Source organism: Ambystoma mexicanum, chromosome 6q (genome assembly GCF_040938575.1).
Source record: "Ambystoma mexicanum isolate Mex_15411 chromosome 6q, UKY_AmexF1_1, whole genome shotgun sequence".
NCBI lineage: Eukaryota > Metazoa > Chordata > Amphibia > Caudata > Ambystomatidae > Ambystoma > Ambystoma mexicanum.
Window position 1 is genome coordinate 960,688,426 of NC_090937.1, and position 20,717 is coordinate 960,709,142.

The following is a 20,717-nucleotide window of genomic DNA, read 5'->3' on the forward strand; positions in this document are numbered from 1 at the left end:
GGCTCATTACGAGTTTGCTGATAAAATAGCAGTAATGCTGGGCTGGCGGTGTCACCATTAGCAGTGGGGTGACAAGTGGAATTACTGCTGTGTTACGAGTCATTGGGTGCACACAACACACCCGCTGGAAAACGTTATACCGGCTGGCAGTATTACCGACATCAATGGACACTCGCCGGTAATTTCGTCAAAATAATGCTGGTAATACAATTACTGCCACCATTAATGCCATTGGAAATAGCGTCATTGCCAGAACGGGAATCTCAGCGGCGGCCATCTTCAAAAACAAAATCCTCCTCGAGTCACACATTTTCTTTTGGCATCTAGGGCCAAAAGTTGTGGCAAAATGATGGCACAGGAGAAAAAGTCTGGAAGACAAAAACTATGCAGGTGGAGCTAGCTGCATTGTCGGAAGCAGTGGTGAAGAATGCTGATGCCCTATTCAGTAGCAGGCAGAGAAAAACCTCTGCCCAGAAAAAGACAGCCACATGGGCTGACATACATGCAAGGCTGATGGCAGTGGGAACTCTACCCAGTAGACTGTCATAAGTGCTTGGATGACCTAAAGGTGAAGGTCTGCAGCCTCATAGCCAGACACAGGGGGAGAGCACTGGTATAGGAGGAGGTACAGTTGAAACCCTCCACTCACGCCCTGGAAGGAGACGGCCAGTTCCATCCTCCACATGGAGGGCATTGGGAGGATAGGGGCTGCGGAGGTTGCAGCAGGGACCCACAGTGATGGAGGTAAGTAGATCTTTCACCATGTACATGTGAATGTAGTCACCAAAAGCATGCGTCCCTGTGAGGAATTTTCCCATCCACAGAGTGGGTGTGCGCTCACATGGGATTTTTTGAAATGTTTAATAAAATGGAATGAAGGTAGACCAACCTCAAGAAAATGAGTGGAGCTAATCTGCACACATTTTTTATGCTCACAGCATGACACACGCTTAGACCTGTGTACCCTGGGTGCACACAACTTGCACAACCTACAGGCAGAGTCCCCCCTGTCATATTTAGTTGGGAAATTCCAGCCAGGGGTACATGATGCCTCTCCAGAAGGCAGAAGACCACATCTCCCCCGTGCAATTTTCCAGCTGGATTAACTAACACATTTTCCATGGATCCACTCTGCTCTTTTGTTGGGCCATTAAGCTGGTGGTAGTGAATAACATAATTAACATACTAATAGAGTGTACTTCAAACAGACTCACCTGGGGCCTGGTTGCAGAGGTTGGCAAAGGAGACAGGAAATTCCAACAACCTTTCAAATGTTATTGTGTCAACCTGAAGCTAACTCCCATCCTCAGTATCTATGAGAGTAAGCTGTCATGTCTGGGACGGCGTGTTTACAGTAGTTCAACCCACAGGGTATCCCATCTATAAGGTAGGAGAATGTGGTTTGCAGGAGCGAGAAAGTTTGGTCTCGCCGGAGCTTCAAGGGAGACTGGCTGCTTTAATCAGGAACCGCAGAGATATACATTAACCAGAGAGACTGTTTGATCCACAACAGACAGGAAGATGGGTGGGACTTATTATCACGTTTTCACCCCTTTAACTTTCCTTTTGCAAAGCACTCTGGTTATGACCTCATGCATACAAGAGATTGTCAGTGGGGACCTCAGGATTGGTCCATTGCGGTAGGCTTAGCCTACACAAATCACTGAGGCCCAGTTGGCTTTGAAAGAGGGCAGATGCCCTCTTTTGGCAGATCATCTGAAGACTTTGCAAGGATTATCAAGAATAACTCATCATTGGATGTAGTCTGCCTTACATCTTCTGCCAGTGAAGGAAGCCCTAGGATTTCCAAAGAGGGGAGCACATCCCTCCCCTAAACATCTCCTAGGGAAGAGAGGGATATACTGAATTGAGAGGACCCTCTAGCCGTTCCAGAGCCAGTATCCAGCCAGCACACAGTGTGCCTTCCTAGGGTCTGCAGCGAGCTTCCTATGTAGGAAGTGCCAGAAGGTCTCTGAACCCGAAACCAAGGACAAGGCAGCAGTATGCAACACACTCCTCAGCTTTGGGCCATCTGCTTTAGAGGATGACACTAGCCCAGTGAAGAAGCTCCCTGAAGTGCACCGATGAGCATCTACTGACCTCCACCAGAGACGACATTTTCGACCTAGTCGAGTGACTTGCTGCTGCAACTGACTGCAATGCTGACTATTGTTACGCCGCAGTCTATTAAAGACATCCAAGATATCTAGACCAGTGCTTCAGAAGCGCTAATCAGCACTGAGGCAACGATTCCTGACCCTGGGTCACTGTGTAGGCCAGCCTCCAACCGTTCGTCTAGCTACACCCTCCAAACTGTCTTGCCACCTGATACCCGCAGCTGTCTCCCACCTTGAACTCTGTCACAGAAGCCTGCAACGAGCTATGAAGCCGACTCAACCCTGTTGAGCACCAAGAACACCTACAGTACAAGATACATTGTGGTTCTGTCCCACTGATCCTTCTCCAAAGGTTGCTAGAGCCCTTTCATGACCTGTTGCTCCCTTGGTGCTGAAGCCAAGTATCCTTGGACTGTTGTGATTAGTTACCATACCGACTAGCCTCCTGTCAGTATCCAGAGTGCATCTTTTTTCCTTCTTTGAAACTGCCTGTCCTCTGTATTCTTTTGCAGGGTGAGTTGTTTATTGTAGTGTTGCTAGAACTATCTGTTGTGATAATAATAAAGTAGATATATGTATACAACCTTGACTGGACAGTCTCTTTTATCATTGGGTAATAATTGTTTTTTCGGTGTGTTGCAACTATCCAATGATCCACGACCTTTCGGATCCTGCCGTTCCACCCACGTTACCAGAATTGGACAATGAGGTTTATAGTTTGCTAGTGTTTCCAGTCTGTTCGGATCACTTCTGGTGTACTAGAGTTGTGGGGCTGATTGGTGGTTTAGATACCGATATTCATCCCTGGACCACTGGTGCCCCGGAAGTTGATTTGTCATTCCCACAGCAGAGATGCACAAAATGGACACAGAAATGGTTCAACACATGGCAGTCACAGCGAATTGGCAGTGAGCACACACATGTGCCTGGGAGGTTGGTAAATGTAGCAATGCACATGCACTGTAGTCTAAAAGTGAATGCCAAAACATGAACACATGAGAAGAACCCATGTGTGCCAATAAAGTCCATGTCAGAAAGTGAAGCTCCACCGCGCCCACAACAACAAGCCACCTTGGCCGGCAAACAGGTAATGTGCATATGTTGCATGAGTGGGATACAAGCCCACAGACAATTCTGCTAGAGGACAGCATGTCATTTTTATTCCCAACAGGAACACAGTCCACAGACAGTGATGAAGCCAGACCCTCTACTGCAGGCACAACATCTGCCCCCACCGCTGCACAGGCCACACCCCTTGCTATCAGCAGCAGGCAGCAGGACAGGGCTGCCGGGTCACCATCACCACATCCACCTAATGCCACCATGGAACACTGGCAAGTCCTGTGGAGGACACAATCCCCATGGCAGCACTTACTGGCTTCTCCACTGGCCAAGCAGGTGGCACAGCAGACGCTAAAGCCACTGCTGCTATGCCACAGCAAGCATGTGTTCTGGGACACAGTGCTGCCATCCCTCTTGTGTCCGGAAGACACTGGGGTTCCAGCATGCCCTCCTCACCATCATCGGCAGTGCAGCCACTTTCCCAGCATGGCAGGGTCCGTGTGAACACCACTGATGAGGATGAGGTGGAAAACGGAATGGGAGGTGCATCTCCATGCTTCAACCCTGCCTCTCTACACAGCCCACCACCTCTGACAGTGCCAAATGTGTCAGCTATGAATGCACGCCTGCATGTGATTGAGGAGAGGCAGGCTTCAAACGAGGATCTGGCAGTCCAGCAGCTGCAGGAGATCGGGGTCATGCATGAGTGCATGCAGGGTTGCAGCCGCAGCATGTCCTGTTCACTTGGCCATGCCACCACCATCATGACTGCAATGGGACAGAGGTGCAGAGGCACACATCAGCTACCTCCTCTTTCACCAAGACCCTGCAACAATGCATGCAGCCTACCATGCAGTTCATGCAGGCTCAGGGATCAGAGGCCTCTACCTCTGTGACACGCACAGAGTGCTCCCTACCTGGTATCCCAAGGCACCACTCACAGTGCCTCCTCACCGGCAAGGGCCCGATGAAGAGTCCCATGCCCAAGAGGCACAAAAAGTGACAGTTGGACACTGCCAGGGTGTTTTGAGGCTGTGTGTTTGGGGAGGGTGTTATGAGGGTGGGTTTTTGGGGAGGGTGTTTTGAGGGTGTGTATTTGGGGAAGGTTTTATGATGGTGGGTTTTTGAGGAGGGTTTTTATGGGGGTGGGTTTTTAAGGAGGGGGGATGCTGTTCTGGTGTAGGCTGTTACACTTTACACATTGCTACATACAAAGAATTGTCACTTGAAACAATGACAGGGCATTCCTTATTGTGTACAAATTGTTTAATGTGTCAGAAAAATATTTACAAAGATGCAAGGGGAGTGCAATGTGAGGGCTTTTTCCCAACAACTTTTCAATAGTTCCTGGTGAGCCAGGCGCCCATGCTTAGCCTCTACCTGCACACTCTGGCCCAGCTTGTCAGGCCTATACATAAGTGCACCCCAAGACCAGTGTAAACATCGGAAGTGAGACTTCCACAGGCCAAAGCTGAGCTCAACAGACAACCTAGTCCGTAACTGTGCCAGTTGTATGTCACCTCCTGTGGTGTCTGGGGATTCCTCAGAGGCGTCATAAGCCACGGAAGCTGTGGGTATCCAGAGTCACCTGCAAAGCGAAAAGATATTGGTGTAAATCATGATGATCTGTGGATGCTTTGCCTGTAACAGCAACATCTTGATAGACAGGCTGTGTATGCATGTCCCATGTGTCATCACACAACACTATTTCACATTCCAGTTCTTGCGCATGTGGGACAACTACCCGAGGGTTAGGGGGGGTTGTTAAATATGTTATGGTACATCTTGCACCCAGCTCACAGGCAACACTTTGTGCTTTCCTGGTTGATGATTGACAGAGTAGCATGGCTTGGTGGGTGGTTTGGGCATGTGCTTTGCTCCCATGGGTGGTTCCCGATGGCAGTCAGGGTTACACGTGCAGGTCGTCTGTGTGGATTCCATGATGGATTCATATACATGGTTACTTGAGTACATGTCGTGTCAAATGCCTGTGCCATGTCCCTCAGTTGAAATTCAGCAAAATGTCATTCCATGTAAGGCAATGTTCTTCAGACCTTTAAAACATGACCACTCCAGGAACTCCATTGGGTTTTGTGAGCTGAACACCTAGTCATTCCCCACCCCCTTCAGCTCTCACCAAGGGTGTCTGGGGGTAAACAGGCTATTCAGAATTTCAGAGTGTCGTTGGAGCAACTAATCTTCTGTATTGTGGTACTGTGGGGACGGGAACCTTGGTCATTGGTTGTGTTGCCAAACTTTTTCTCTGGCTCTTGGGGCACTCTCTGAACATACTTTGGACCCCCCTGGTTAGGCCAGCCCCTTCCCCCCTGTTTGCAGCTCATGCATGTAGTGAGATGTTTGATGTTGCATTTTGGTACCTGTATTCCAGTATATGTGGCTGGCCTGTTAGGGAAGCATGACTTGGCCATCTACTGCTGCATCGTGAGTCATGTCCTACTCATGTAGGTTGACGCCTGTCATGTGTGGGGTGTGCAGGTCGGTCCTGCATGGACAGGGCCTTGTCAGGGCATGCAACCTCTAGGTGTGGGGTTCCCGACCCCCATTGCAGGTCCCTAATACAGCAAGGTTAGTGTGATGGAAAATGCACTCATCCAATATCCAGGTCCATTGGCCTTTGTGCCCCTCCATGTATGCCGGCAGCATGCTGTTCTGCAGAGACATGGCATCATGGGTTGTCCTGGGAAGCAAGCACAGCAGTGGGTGATGGTGAGGTCTGCATCACAGGTGACCTGGACATTGAGCGAATGGAACAGCTGTGCCAGTGTGGTGCCTAGTGAAATATGCCACAACCCACATAGCAGAGGAGCGCATGCAGCACCTGACACAGTACTTTAGTCAAAACAGGCTGCGAGATGCCATGCACTTGGCCCAAAATGTGGTGTTGGGTAAGAATATAGGGTAGAAATAAACAAGGAATAAATGGTGTCTTACCCTTCAATGACAAAGAGAATTTTAGAAGACATGAAATTCAATAAAAAAGTAAAGGTAAAAAGCGGGAAAGAAGTGGTTACAGTGACAAAGTGAATGTATGGTGAACAAAATGCAGAATAAGTAAAGCTATACATTCACCTGAAAGTGAATTATCATGTATGTTTGTATTGTAGTTTCAGCATGTCATCCCTTAAGTAGTATGTTAACATTCATACATCATTACCACTCAAACTGTCTTTCAAGTGTCAAACTTCCTTTCAAACTATCTCAATGTAAGTGGCGGACAACAAAAGTAAAATACTTCTTTCAACATATTTCTTTTTCTAAAATCAAACTATCCATTCCAGTATCTACTTGTCCAGCAGAAATTCATGTCCTGAGCCTACCATACAAAGATGTGGCCATGCCACTTCCCACCATCCTTCTAGATTTCAACCTGAAAGATTGTCAATTAATCATAATGACTAGCATTGCTATGGGCAACCTTATATACCATTGTTCTTCAGTCTTTCTATTAATTAATTACCTTTATAACGTGCTTAAATTTGGAGACCAGTTTCTAATCATGTCACTTGGATTCTAACCCGTGTTGCTATGCATTGTCGTTGCCCCTGAGATATCCTCCCAGTATCCTGTGCTATTAAAGAAGGAGAATGGCCTTCTGGAAGTCAATGTTGGTCCATCCAACAATGGGAAATGTCTAGCCCGTACTGCTGTGCCATATAACATATGCATAGGTACACAGGCAACCACAGACATGCTTTGGTCTCATTGTGTCTCATCAGTATGGTGCAGCTTAGTTCCTTACAGCACAGTATGAAGGCTCCCATGCCAGAGCATGCACTCTCTCACTAAGGGATACAAACAAATCATCATCAGTAATCAGTTTGTCAAAGTCACCCTAAGTGACACAGGTTTATGTAGATTGGCTCTTGAGCAGGCAGTGCCTAAATTCCCAATCTGTACTTCACAGATGGCCCCCTGAGGCCAAAACCTGCCTGGGCTTGCTTGCGGTCTCATGAAGAAGGAATGTGACACACTACTAGTTTGATCTGGACAAGTTTGCTCTGGACTAGCCATGTGCTTAGTTTTCATCTTTAAGGTTGAAACATGATGAATTGGAAGGCTCCCCAGAGTCATTGATGAAATGGAAGGCTCCCCAGAGTCATTGCTAGTATTTAATATGCATTCCTAACTTTTACACAAATTGCTCTTTAGTGGCATCATTCATGATCAAAGGGCAAAATAAATGTTACATCAGTCCCACGTGGAGTGACAGGTGTGAATCCAAATTATATCCTACTCTTATTTACAAAGTGGCCGCGTTAAAGAAACCAGGCTACTGTCCTCTGCAGCAAATATGCCAACAGTGGCTAAGCCAGACCAAGAGCATTGTAATGTATCATATCTCGGGATCTCTCCTACAGATAAACATTTTCCTAAGTGTTAGTTCCAAACACACAGAATCAGAGCAGCACTCAGGAATTGGGTACTTCTCACCTGCACTCATTAACAACTCGAGTTTTAAATCTGCCTCTCCTTCAATACCACTTAAAAAAAACTCCTTTCTATTTGTGTTTTTTTTTACAGAGTCATTCACAGTGAGGCCACCAAAAGTGGCAGAAGGCCACTGTACAAGACCACTCTACATTTCATTACATTCACTTGGCCTTGATTTTCTCTCGGGTGAAAACATCATCAGTAATGCATGCAGATCTAGAAGGTGTTTAGTCCAACACAGAGGTAACATGGATTCTGTAATTTAAAATCGTATTCTTAAATAACTCATACACTTGGCATTATGATTAGCTGCTTCCCCCCTAGACCTAGGGCATAGACTTCCAGCTGAAAGAAGCCAGGTGAGCCTTCCAGCACTGGAGCATAATGAATATAGAAATACGATTGTGTAGCCTGTGGCGCTTCAGGGCGTACACAGACTCAGAGATGTGATTCCTAACAAGCTTCTCCCCACTTCGTGTGCACCATGTACATGCAAGTGGGGAAACACCTGTATTCCAAGAATGAATCTGTGAGCACACATGGTTTTCTGCACACATGTGTACAAGCAAGAAGCGTGCCACCCACAACATATGAACAATGTGGGTTGCCACAACAGGAGCTGATGCAGATCAAGTGCCATCCCTAAGTATCAAAGGCATGTGCTTTGACTTGCATGAGATCTGCTGCTCTTCCCCTGCACCTGATCTGCCCTGCCAGAAGCCGGGCACAGAGGGAATTGGATTTCAGGCAAGTACCTTGATAGAGCATTGCCAGCCCTTCATCTCCATGTGCTTAATGGTCCAATGCACATTCAAGTATCTGCAACATGCTTGACTCTTCAGTGTGTATCGATATTCCTTTCCTAATGCTTGGATAAGGCGAATGGACCCAAGCCCAGGGTCGGATTGGCACCTCGGCCTTTCGGCCCGTGGCCGGGCCACGATCGTCCCTGGGGAGTGGGGGCCGGTTTCTGGCCATGCCTGGGCCGGTTTGGAAGAGAAAAAAAAAGTAAATAAAAAATCTTTTTTTTCCTTTTTTTCAAAAAGTCTTTCATCCTTCTTAGGTCGATAAATGAGTACCAACACAGGTTGGGTGATATTGTATGCATATTTGTTCTATAAAAAAGAGCTTAATCGTAGGTGCTACACAATAACATTATCATTTGGCCTTGGACGTCTGCTTGAATTCACAGTCATTTAGTGTACTTAGGTCCAATGCTATTTGATGACACTTCCTGTTTTGTCAAGAGGTGAAAGGTCGTGTTTCATTGCTAGGGAGGGGCCACTTTTTTATGGCGAGGGGTGGGCCACCTTTTTTTGGATGACCAGGCCTCTTTCTTGTCCCAGTCCGACCCTGCCCAAGCCCCTCCATGGGCCTCTTACTTTCCTCCACCCTCTTCTTGCTAATAAGGTCCCTCACCTTTTGTTTTCCTCCAGCTCTACCAGAAATGTTGTCAGGCCTAGTACGGTAGTCGCCTGTCTGTTTCCATTTCCTTCCCACTCTCCGTCGTCAGGCCGAGTACGATAGTAAATTTCACATCCTTACTGTTCATGGCCTGTAAGAATGTCGTTGTATTTTCCCATGTTCCCTTCCTTGCCTTGAAGCGCTTTGAAACACATTGTGTATAGGCGCTATATAAATAAACTATCATATCATATCATACATGTCCCTGCTGCTCGCGGGGCATCTCTGGAAAGAGTGGCAGATCCTATGGCTCCCATAGTACCCTTGTTGGCATCTGCACCTGTGTCCATATATATGTCTCTCATGCAGTCGCTATGGCTGTACCTATGGCAACAGCACCCTGCCCCATGGCTGCACTTATAGTAGGGTTCTCTGTGGCCACTGCTACATCCAGGCCCCTCACAGATCGCGTCTTCCACTACCAATCTCCAGATAAGTCACATGATGTATTGGTTAGCAAGAACTCCGGTTTAGTGGAAACATTCTTTAGTGAATATTTAATGATGGACATGACCAGTGCCATCAGAATCATAGTTATTCATCATACGTGTACCATGTGTGAAGAGTGAAATAACAAAGATGACATGGTAAAGGCTCTCAATATGTGGACAGTGCCAGGAAATGGACCAAAAAAGGGGCTGAAAAATATATGAAATAACTGGAAATACGCAGGCAGCACTAGAGCACTACATCGAAGCCAATAAGATGTTTCAGCAACTGGCCACACCTGGATTCCTAATTAAAGACATCCATTGATAATATTTGCATTAATGTATTTCTTTGGATGCCCTTCAGGAAGGGAGGGAAGCTTCGTGTGTTTTTGGGACTTCATATCCAAACAGAAATGTTATCAAAGAGTGAAGATTGTTTTGTGCACCTTTAATGAAGAATACACTACTGGGACTTCTATTACCATTGTTCCTTTGGGATAGACATGTTCAGGATATGCAATTCTTGATGCAGTTTACATTATCCAACTAATTAGAGGGAACATTGGTTGCATTCAGGTTCACCCTGCAGCATGCTGGCTGCACTAGTTGAGACATCTACTCTCTCTGGACATGCAGTCTATCTGCAGAGCGTCCATTTTCTGCTGAAGGACTCGTGATGCCAGGGCTTATACCTCACTGTCCTTAAATCAGGGTCCATCAGCACAGATATACATCACAATTGGAGTCATGCGAACATGCACAGGTGTGTCCTAACGTGTGAAGTGGAAAGTGAGAGGATAAAGGTATTAGAAGTGTAATGTATTTAAGTCCCAACAAGATACTGCCAAAACAAACGATGTTTTATTAACTATCAAACAGGGAGATATCATACATACATATGACGTATGATAAATGCACCTTCAAATGCCAGAACATCAAAAATATCAGTGCTGTGTAGTACAATAAAAGCCAACCATGAAAATATCCTTAAATGAATAACTGCAAGTCCAATCGCTAACATATCATGAATGGCAGTGCTGAACAGTATATTTATGGCCAAACCTTTATTGTTGTGTTATTGTCCTTATTGACAGCATTTCAGTGATTTTAGAATGGCTAAATACTAGGATATTATAAATGCCAATTGTTTGTAATATATTTAGGGCTGAGCACGAGGATGGCATAAATGTCAGTCTGGGACAATATATTTGAGGAACAATATACTGAGGGTTGTACAGTCGGCATGCAGTTCATAATTTTGAATGCAAGCAGGGTTAGTTCAGCACTTCATTCCCGATGAATTGAGCACGATTAAGTTATTAAATTGAATAATAAAAATGCTTAGTGCTACAGTGCTTAGAATTGGGAGGAATCATCGTGTTGCCCACACCCTCGCAATCTAGCCTCAATCCTACATGTCATTAAGCCCCCCTCTCATCTTCGCTCCATCCCATCAACTCTGTCTTTCTCTCTTTCTTTCTTTCACTCTCTCGATGACTTTACCCACTACATATTCTCTAAGATTATGAAAATTGGGACAACCTTGCTAAAATAATTTCCTTCCCTTCCGTCTTCACTCCAAAACACAGCACACTCAGCCTTCCCGCTCTTTGCTAATTACCTCTCACTACCTCCCATGAACTTGAAACCATTCTGTGGTAGGAGAAGCCTCTTAGTGCTCATGTTACCTCGTTCAAATCACTGATGATTGAGGCTCTAGCACGCCTCACGTGCTCTTTCCTTTCTCCTCACTTCATCCTATTGTTTTCCTATGGGATAATCTCACCTTGTTTCAAGGGTCCTTTTGTCCAACCCGTTATGGTAAAAATATCTGCAAGCCCTAAAAACCGAGCAAGCAATTGGTATGTTTATCTTCTCTAATGTTCTAGAGCATCTTATGTTTAACTGTGTCACAGCCTATCTAGAAGGATATGGGGCCTCATTCCAATGTCGGTGGTAACCGGCCGGTGCGACCGGCGGGTCGCCTCCAACCTGGTAACACCATTTTCGGCACATAGCTTCCCGGTGCCAACGGGACAGTCCTGACAGACCGGTAAACTAGGTGGCGGAAAATGTTAGACCCCATTCCCATGGTGTCCTGTTGGACTCCATGGGAATGGGTTCACGGAAGCACTGGCACCCTCACTAATGGTGCCATTGCTTCCATGATGCACCTGCCTACCGGGGCCGCTGCGGCCACCAGGGTCAGGCCTGTTGAGCGCAATGGCCACAGCAGGCAGACCCAGAGTGTGGCGGTCCGGAAACAAGGGTGCTGGTGAGCTTACCGGCTCCCTTTTTTCTGGACCACCACACTCATAATGAGGCCCATGGACTCACCAATGCCTGCCAAACTAAATTCTACAGCAGCCGCTTACAGTAAGAACACTCAGCCATGTCATTAACCAGTTTGCTGTGGCTCACCACTCTAAGCTCTCTTCTAAGCTTCTTCACAATCCCTCTGTTGCCATTGATACTGGTACCCATCCCACTCCACTCTGCCTGTGCACTTGACATCACCATAGCTTAGATTGCCTCCCGCCTGTCTGACTGCTTCTGTTCATTCTCCACCATTTGGAATTCTTAGACATCCTCTGCCACCCCTCTAGATAAGGTCTGCAGTATTGTATCCCTTTGCATCACACTCAACAACTTATCTCTCAGCAAACTCGGCTCCCTCAAATCTTCTCCTTGCTCTATTTTACCACCAACTGTTGTCATGTATCTTCAGCTGCCCTTCTGCCATCTATCAAAGGATAGCATTATTTTTCCTCATGCTCAACTATTCCAAGAAGTGATCACCACCCCGGATTCTAACATCTTGCCCTTTCGCATTCATGACTTGATTCTGCAACTTTTCATCATATCCAGTCTTGCCTAGGACGTAGGACAGCTTGCAAGTTGAAGATAGTATATGATATGATATGATATGGCATTTATAACGCACCTATACACAAGTGTTTCGAGGCGCGACAAGGCAAGAGAGGGGAAACAACGGGAAGACAGACAATGATCTTACTAGGCCAGTTGTCATTCAGATTGCGCATGTTGAGGTCCATAAATTAATAGGTAACAAACATGCTAGAGTCCTTATTGTTGGTGGAGCTATTCATAGGCACTCATTGGTCAAGGTTTGTTAGCTTTAGAATACTGCTTTGTAAGGGGACTTCCAACTGTTAGTGAAATAAAAAGTATGGATTCAAAACTGTGCTCTAGCACCTTGATGTGTCTCTTGTTCTAGATGGAATTAACAATAGAAGACCTCAGACCAAATAACCGAAAAGAATCAAAGAATAATGCAAAGTACTACTTTATTCTTAGTTTAATGAAGCAGAGTACACTGACAAACATTGGCTGACATTTGCACACACACACAAACTTGATTACTCAAATGTCTTATACCCGAATATGTGTCATTTATGACATCATCCTATGTGATAAACCATAAAACCTACCTGCGGGAGGGATTAATTAGCGGAACATATCTACATATAGGAAGTATACAGGATAGCACTTCTTTGGCTGTCTCTTATTTGTAAAACACACCTCAAACTACCTCTAAATACATGTGATACTGATTATAGCAGACAAAATGACAGTGGATTGGTCTATGCAACATTGTATAACAGGTTGTCCCATGGACCCACTGATTGGTTGGCCTCCAACCCATCCTTGGGCTTTCAGCTCGCTAGCAGCACGTAAGGAAATCGAAACCCAGGTGCTTGAGTCACGTCTGATTACTTCCCACTTCCCCAATTAGGCCATCATCTCTCATCAGTTTCACCATAAGTCAAAGTTTCCCAACTGTAATTGACCTCACCGTTCCTCTCTGTTCTAGGCCATTCGAGGGAGTGTGAGCACATCTTCAACCGCAGCCTAATGAATATCCCTTGTTTTCGTCTTCTGCATCACGTGTGAAGACAAGTGAACACAAATGAGTCCCTTTCAACCTCCTATTTACTGTTATTTGATTCAATTCAGCTGGGTGTCATTGCTCCCTTGGCCTCTAGAGACTTGCTCACTCCATCGTGTATGAGCCTTATTCACTGTTAATTGTCCAATACTTGGCTCTCCCATATGCTTTATACTTGTTTAATCATATATATAACATTATTTAGGAGAATAATGTTTCAAGCTCATGACGTTATCTGTCTGCCTCCCTTTGTGCTCTGCAGTTATTTCTTGAAATAGCATCCTTGACCCTAGGCCTACATAGACTCCTCTTTGTTTTCAAACAAAGCCATTTTCCAGCATCTCCTGACTCTTCAGCCCTGATCTGTTTCTGAGGTGGTTTGAGTGTATCTTTGCATGAGCCGGCATCCATTTTCCAATCATGGCCGTCCTTGCCACATAATATATTCCTCTATAGCAAGCTCTATTCATCTCAACTACCTTGCATTGCTGCGAATTTATGCCTATTGATCCACAAGTTACTTCATCTTCTTTTTTCATACATGATTACTTTATCATTCGTACATGTTTGTCTTGTCGCTTCAGTTACATCGTCATTTTTAAGTATTTTCATATCGTTTCAACATATTCTCATATATCTTCTTCATGACATCACTCTGCCCTTGTCAGATGCCACTCAGCGTTCCATAATATCAATTGGTGCGTGCAGACATCCATCCACTCTCTCAACGTGTGGGTACATTTGGTACAGTTGTCTGACTGCATAACGTCTCTCATACACTTGATGCAGTAAAGGGACAACCCAGAGGGTTCCACATGAAGCTCTGCTCCTGCTGTTCCAGTATGACTGTGGTCAGTGGGCAGGAGTTAAGGTATATGCATCTATCTGCTCCTCTACAAAATGGCGATCCTGTTCAAAAGGACAACCTTATATTGCATAATTGTGTTGTCATGAAAAAGATCCCATGACCATTTGTTGTTGTGAAAATGGAAATGTATTTATTTATTTGTGCAGACCAATTCATGTTTTTCATGCCAAGTTCTTTTTCAAGGTTGTATTTTACTTGCCATTAAAGGCATTGTCTTTGCTTATAACACAGATAGTACTAGGCATATTTAATTTCCCCACATAACTGGGCAAGTTATGTTATGCTATGTTGTTTTATTCCGTGCACCACTGCCATTTGCATGGCCTCCAGGCTCTCTTGTGGCTCTGTAAGAAAAGTGGGTAGAGTTGGTTAGTGAGGAAGATTGGGATAGGATAGAGGTTGTGCTCATCTGTTGATGTGTGCAGAACCAGGAGAAACTGGTGTCTGTGCATGGGAGCTTTGCAGGTGTGTTTTGTTATGTGTGCTGGGCTTGGAGGATGGTGCCCAGTGTCTGAGTTGTTTGTTGTCTTCAGGTATTGTGTTTGTAACATGAATTAGAGAGGGGTGTGTTGTTTGTGAGTTTTTGGTGGGTTGTTTCACTAGCCCTTTGGGCATGTGTACTATGTGGACAATGGATAATGTACAATGGCTGACCTCAATTCTTATGGCACTTCCCAAGTGATGTGAGCAACTAAGATAAGTCTAGTACTATCTATGTAGTTGGATGAAGTTCCTTTAATGATAACCAAACAACAACCTTGAAAAAACACTTTTATGTGTGAAACACAAGTTTGTCCACAAAAACAAATCAATTATACTTTCTGACACAACAAATTATCTTTGGATTTTGATTGTGACTGCCCTGTTGTACAACATAAGGCTCGGCAAGTGAGCAGGATCAACATTTTGAATCCACATTAGTCAAAATGTACACTCCCAATACTGATGATCCTAAGCTATATGATAAAATTGAAAGAAAACTTCTAGACTATATAGATACCCCTATGTCATAGAAAAGGCTGAACACTAAACTGGCAAGCAAAGAGAAAAACGAGAAACATGCAATCTCTTGCAACACCCCAGGCTACTTGAACTCCTTCAGAGTTGCATTCAGGACCACTCTAATGCTTCTTCAGTTCGGGAAGCACTTAAGAGCCAGCTCTTTAGGGAATACCGTAGGGTCTCTTAAGACCTGCTACTCCTAGGTATGTGTCAGCTCTGTACTATGGGATATCAAACATACCATATCTTGTAACCTCCACTTCCACCAACCCAATAATCCCAAATTGTGTGCACAGCAATGTTTTGATCCCTAGCTAGGTTTGCACCATACATACACAATACACAAATACAAAATGCCAATACAAAACATGCATTGGCAAAGCAATTGTGTAGGCATGACATTTTCCTGGCACTGCCACAATAATAATACCTGGCCATACGATGACAGAAGCTGGACAATGATGTGATTACCTTGGCATCTGATATTAGTGCCTGGCAAATGAATATCTAATATCTACACCAAACCACAACTGTTGGCTTTATCGTTGCTTGTTTTGAACAGGTATTCAGTAATAAGATATGAATCAAGTAACTGAAGGCACACTTCTTTAAGGCATTTTCATTACACCAGTATCCAACTGACAAGTGCAATTGAGTGATTAACTCTCATCAGACTACATAGAGGTAACACTATCAGGCCAACATTTAGTGTTACTGCTTGATACAGCTTTTTCATAGATATGCAAGGAAGGCTTATTTTGGGTGGGGTGGGGCAAGTGGTGTGTGGTAATGGCTATAGTGATTAGCATTACCATGGGCTGTCAATGGTGGGGAAATAACCGACAACAGTCATAAGCCATTTGTCTTGGCTCACATGTCATCTCCCTCCTAGCTGTACTCCAATTAAAAGGTTTTGGCATGAAGGTAGCGCTTAGGGGCCACCTAAAAGCCAAAACTATAAAGGGACAATAACACTATAATTTTTGAGATGGGCATACAGCTATATTGCAACCCATGGATGTTCATAACCTGACAAATATCTGACTCCGGAATTGATTTTTGCTACTTCTCTCTAAAGGGGGGTGCATTAGGCTGAGGCAAGTAATATCCAGCCTAGAGACTTATCTAACAACTTCAACAGCATTGAGTAGGCTGCTGGTCATGTGACCAGGCCCTGCCACTCAGTTGCTCCACCCACCTCCAGTTTTGGCACCTTTCAAGACTCTTCTTAAGAGTCAAGGCCAGCTCCATGCAGACAGCATTGAGTAGGCTGCTGATCACGTGACCGTGCCCTGCCACTCAATTGTTCCGCCCACCTCTAGTTTTCAGGCCTTGCAAGCCCCTACTTAATGACTCCAGGCCAGCTTCAGACAGACCCCATTAAGCAGATTGCTGGTCATGTGACCAGGCCCTACCATTCAGTTGCTCCGCTCACCACCTACGTAATCAATACTCCTTATCACTGGTGCCCTCAGAAAAGGATGGGCGAAGACAAGGACTTCATCTGTATGTGTCTGTTTGGGCCGATAGAGCCAAAGGCCTGGCCCGCTAAACTGCATTTCACCTGCAAACTAATCACTACTACCGCTGTTCACCAAAAGACATCACAATGCATCTCCTCCCTCCACAGCCAATCCACACTTTCACTAGGGGTTGAAAACCAAGTGCCCTGGGCAACCCAGGCAAGCTACTCTAGTGAACCTCATCAATATTTCCCTTGCCCCATCCAACACCCACAGACGACATGCACACATCCTTTCATGTTGATCAATGCTCGCTCAGCAGTCGTTCACGCTGTATGTATCGCTGACCTCATCTTGTACAACAACCTAGATGCCCTGTTCATCACTGAAACATGGTTTACCTCATCCTCCCCACATGTTTAAGACATCCCCCTACTCCAAGGCTACTGCCTCCAACATGTTGACCGGCCAGGAAGGGAAGGGTCCAGAGTGGCAATCATTCACAGGAGCCATTGGCCATGTGCCAACATCCCCAGAACAATCTCATTTGAATCACTCTTCTCATCTACAGACCACCTCACAGGAGTGACTCTTTCATTGCAGACATCTCCAATTTACTCTCTGCCAATTGAGCACATTCTAGTAATGTCTTTCTTGATGATTTCAACATCCCAGAGTCACACTTGAAACATGCTTTTCACACTAATCACTTCCATGGACCTTAAACAAATTGTGCTCTCCTCCATGCACAACAAAGGCAACACCCTAGACTTAGTCTTCACATCATCCCCCAGCATCAGCTGTGCAGACCCTATCCAACATACCTGATCTGACCGTGCCGCCATCCCATTATTAGTCACTCACTCGACTACGGCTCACAAAGGTCATGCTAATCGTCCACTCACTCAACGTCACTCATTCAAAACCTTCCTGGTCAATGAGCTGGAAGCCACCTTTGCAGACTTCCCAACCACAGGGAATGCCTCACGCCTCCTGGAATTAATCAGCAACGCTACTATGAAACTGGTGGACACTCATGCCCCCCTAAAATTTAGCAACCAAAGACCAAACCATCTTCCCCATGGTTTACCCCCCAGCTAGCCTCCTAAGAATGCTCAATCGGAGCCCTAGAGAAATGATGGCGCAAAAACCATAACTCGGGGGACCTCACCAACCTCAAATCTCTCTGCACAGACCGTAGGATTCTGATTACCAATGTCAAAGCTAATTGCTACTCCACCGTCATTGCAGCAGCCTTCAACAGGAGCAAAGCCATCTTTCAAGTAGTATAGCATTGTACTTTCAAGTAGTAAAGCATTGTACTAAATCATCACCAGATCCCGAGGTACCAGCAACTCAGGAAAAATGTAATGGAATCAACACATTCTTTTATTTTATTGAAAGAATAGACAAAATCTGAGAGACCATTGAACTCAATAACCTCTGCCCTTTCAGAGGAGTAGCAATTACCCTGGAGATGAATGAGGATGCAGATTGTATTAATATATCAATAATCGAAACAACTCAGGTAGTTGGCAAAAAAGGTAACTGTTTTAGTGTCAATTATCTAAAACAGGGAAAAACAGAACTTTTATATCCAAAACTTGTCATCATTGACGTTGACCTACGTCTCTACTAACATCATCCTATGTGGAAAACTACAAATACCTAATGGCAACTGTGATATGCTCTTAGTGAACATCCAAGTATATGTTCTATAAAAGTATGGGATAGTGAGGAAAAGTGATAGGTTTCTTAACATCGGGTGGGACAACTAAGCCCTGCCTTCAAAATGGCCACTATGAACGTCACTAAATACACGACGTCCCATTGGCTACACAAACTATAGGACCCTTAATTACGTGATCCCCTACAATTGGCTGGCACACTAACCTTCCTCAGTACTTTTCCACCTACATCTAGCAGCACGCAGAATGAACCTACAGGTGCTGGTGAGCTCGTCTAAAACAGAGCTTCCCACCAATTATCATATCAATCCATCATCACCTCAGTTGTCTGCTGGCAATTAAGACTTTGAACTTGTCCTTGGAAGTGTTCTTAGCTCCACAGAATTCAGGGGAATGAAGCCACGCTCTGCCCTCATGCGTAGGTGTGAGCATCTTGCTCGACCAACTTCATCCTTCCACATGACTGAAGACCATACAATCGAGCTTTCACTGTCTTTAAAATACTATTTTTTAATAGACCTCTGACATCTACTTTGTTTCTTCGTGTCTTTTGAACAGGATTTCTTTTTTTTCTTTCCCAAGATTTATATCCAATGCCAGTTGACTTCAGCCTGTTAAGACCCTGGCTTCTTGGCTTGGCTTCATGGTTCATCCAGCCTCACCTTTTCGAGATTCACTTTTAATTCATGTGTTTTCTTACTGCGACACACTGAGACGAGGCCTTTCTTTTTTTAGTCCAATTCTGCTTTGACACATAGTGGAAACATCCATACTTTACTCTTTATGCATATATGTATATATTGGCGCATGCCACAATCTATTCACTATAAAGCTAGCCTCAGGATTACTTTGTCTGCTTGCGTTTCTTTTGCATCTGCACACGTGTAAATTGACTTGATATCTTCATCCATTTTATGGCATAAGTTTCTTCACCTTGATCCCACAATGTCACTTATCCTTGCTACTTTCTTGATGCCTTATAGAATATCTACATTCTCTAGTCTCTACATCTTTTCTAGGCACGTCAGCTCAGCTCTGTTTGACGTCACCATTCGTCTAGACAATTCATTTGCTCTGCATATTCCGGGATTTCATCCAAACGACCATCATATCTTCTTGTATGCTGGTGTGGTTTCCTCAATGGGAACCTTGCCTCCAGGATTCTCCTAGGTATCAGTATTTTCACTCGTACTGCACGGTTTTCACATCCAGCCTCCAACATATAGGCAATAAATGTGAGGTGGTTGAGGTGGGGCTACTTGGCTCCTCCTCTAAACCATTGAATCAGCCTCTCACAGAATTAGCATCCCCTGCACCCCGACATGCACACTGGCCTTCTTAACTGAATTATCTCCCTTTTTCCCCCCGGATCTCTTAAAAATGATTGCCTCCCTCAAACCTACTTCATAATCTGATGATATGATTCCGGCCTCCATCGTTAAACAATTGATGGGCTTGGCGCTCAATGCACTCCTCAGCATATTTAACGCTTCCCTCATAGAAGCATAATTTCCGAGACACCCACAAAACTGGTCTGATATGACCTCTTTTGAAAAAAACAACTCTAGTTCCAGATGACCTGGACAACTACAGGCCCATTACGAACCTCAAGTTATTGGCAAAATCTTGGAATAAGATAGTTGCTACATAACAACACCCCAGAATCGAACAACTCTACCTCCTAAATGACAATCAGTCAGGGTTCCGCCCCAAATGTAGCATCAAGACAGCCAGCATCCAGGCGTTGGATGATGCCTTCCAAATCATAGATAAGGGCGACTCATGCCTCCTTGTCGAGACACTGTTGACAATTGCATCCTTCTCTCCCTCGTTTATGACAGGATGTGATTCTCTGGTACTGTCCCAGTTTACCTCCTCCCTCTCAGGCAGAGACCAAGCTGTTCAAATGCACTTGTTGTATTTCAACTGACTCCAGGTCCCCTATGGAGTTCCCCAGGCTCCATCCTCTCACCAATCCTTTTTAACCTTTACATCTAGCCTTTGGGCACTCTCCTCAAAGATCCCAATATATCTATTCACAAATGTGGTCTTGCACATCGATAGGGGAAATGCTCCCCTGAGAGGTCTCCCAGCTGCTCACTTGTCTCCCCTAAAAGCATTCTGACACACTGCTGCACGTCTTATTACAGGAGCAGGGAAATTTGACTGAATTACACCCGATATACGCGAACTATGTTGGCTTTCACTCCAAGCCAGGATACTGTTCAAGACTGCATGTATCATCTACAAAGCAGTCACA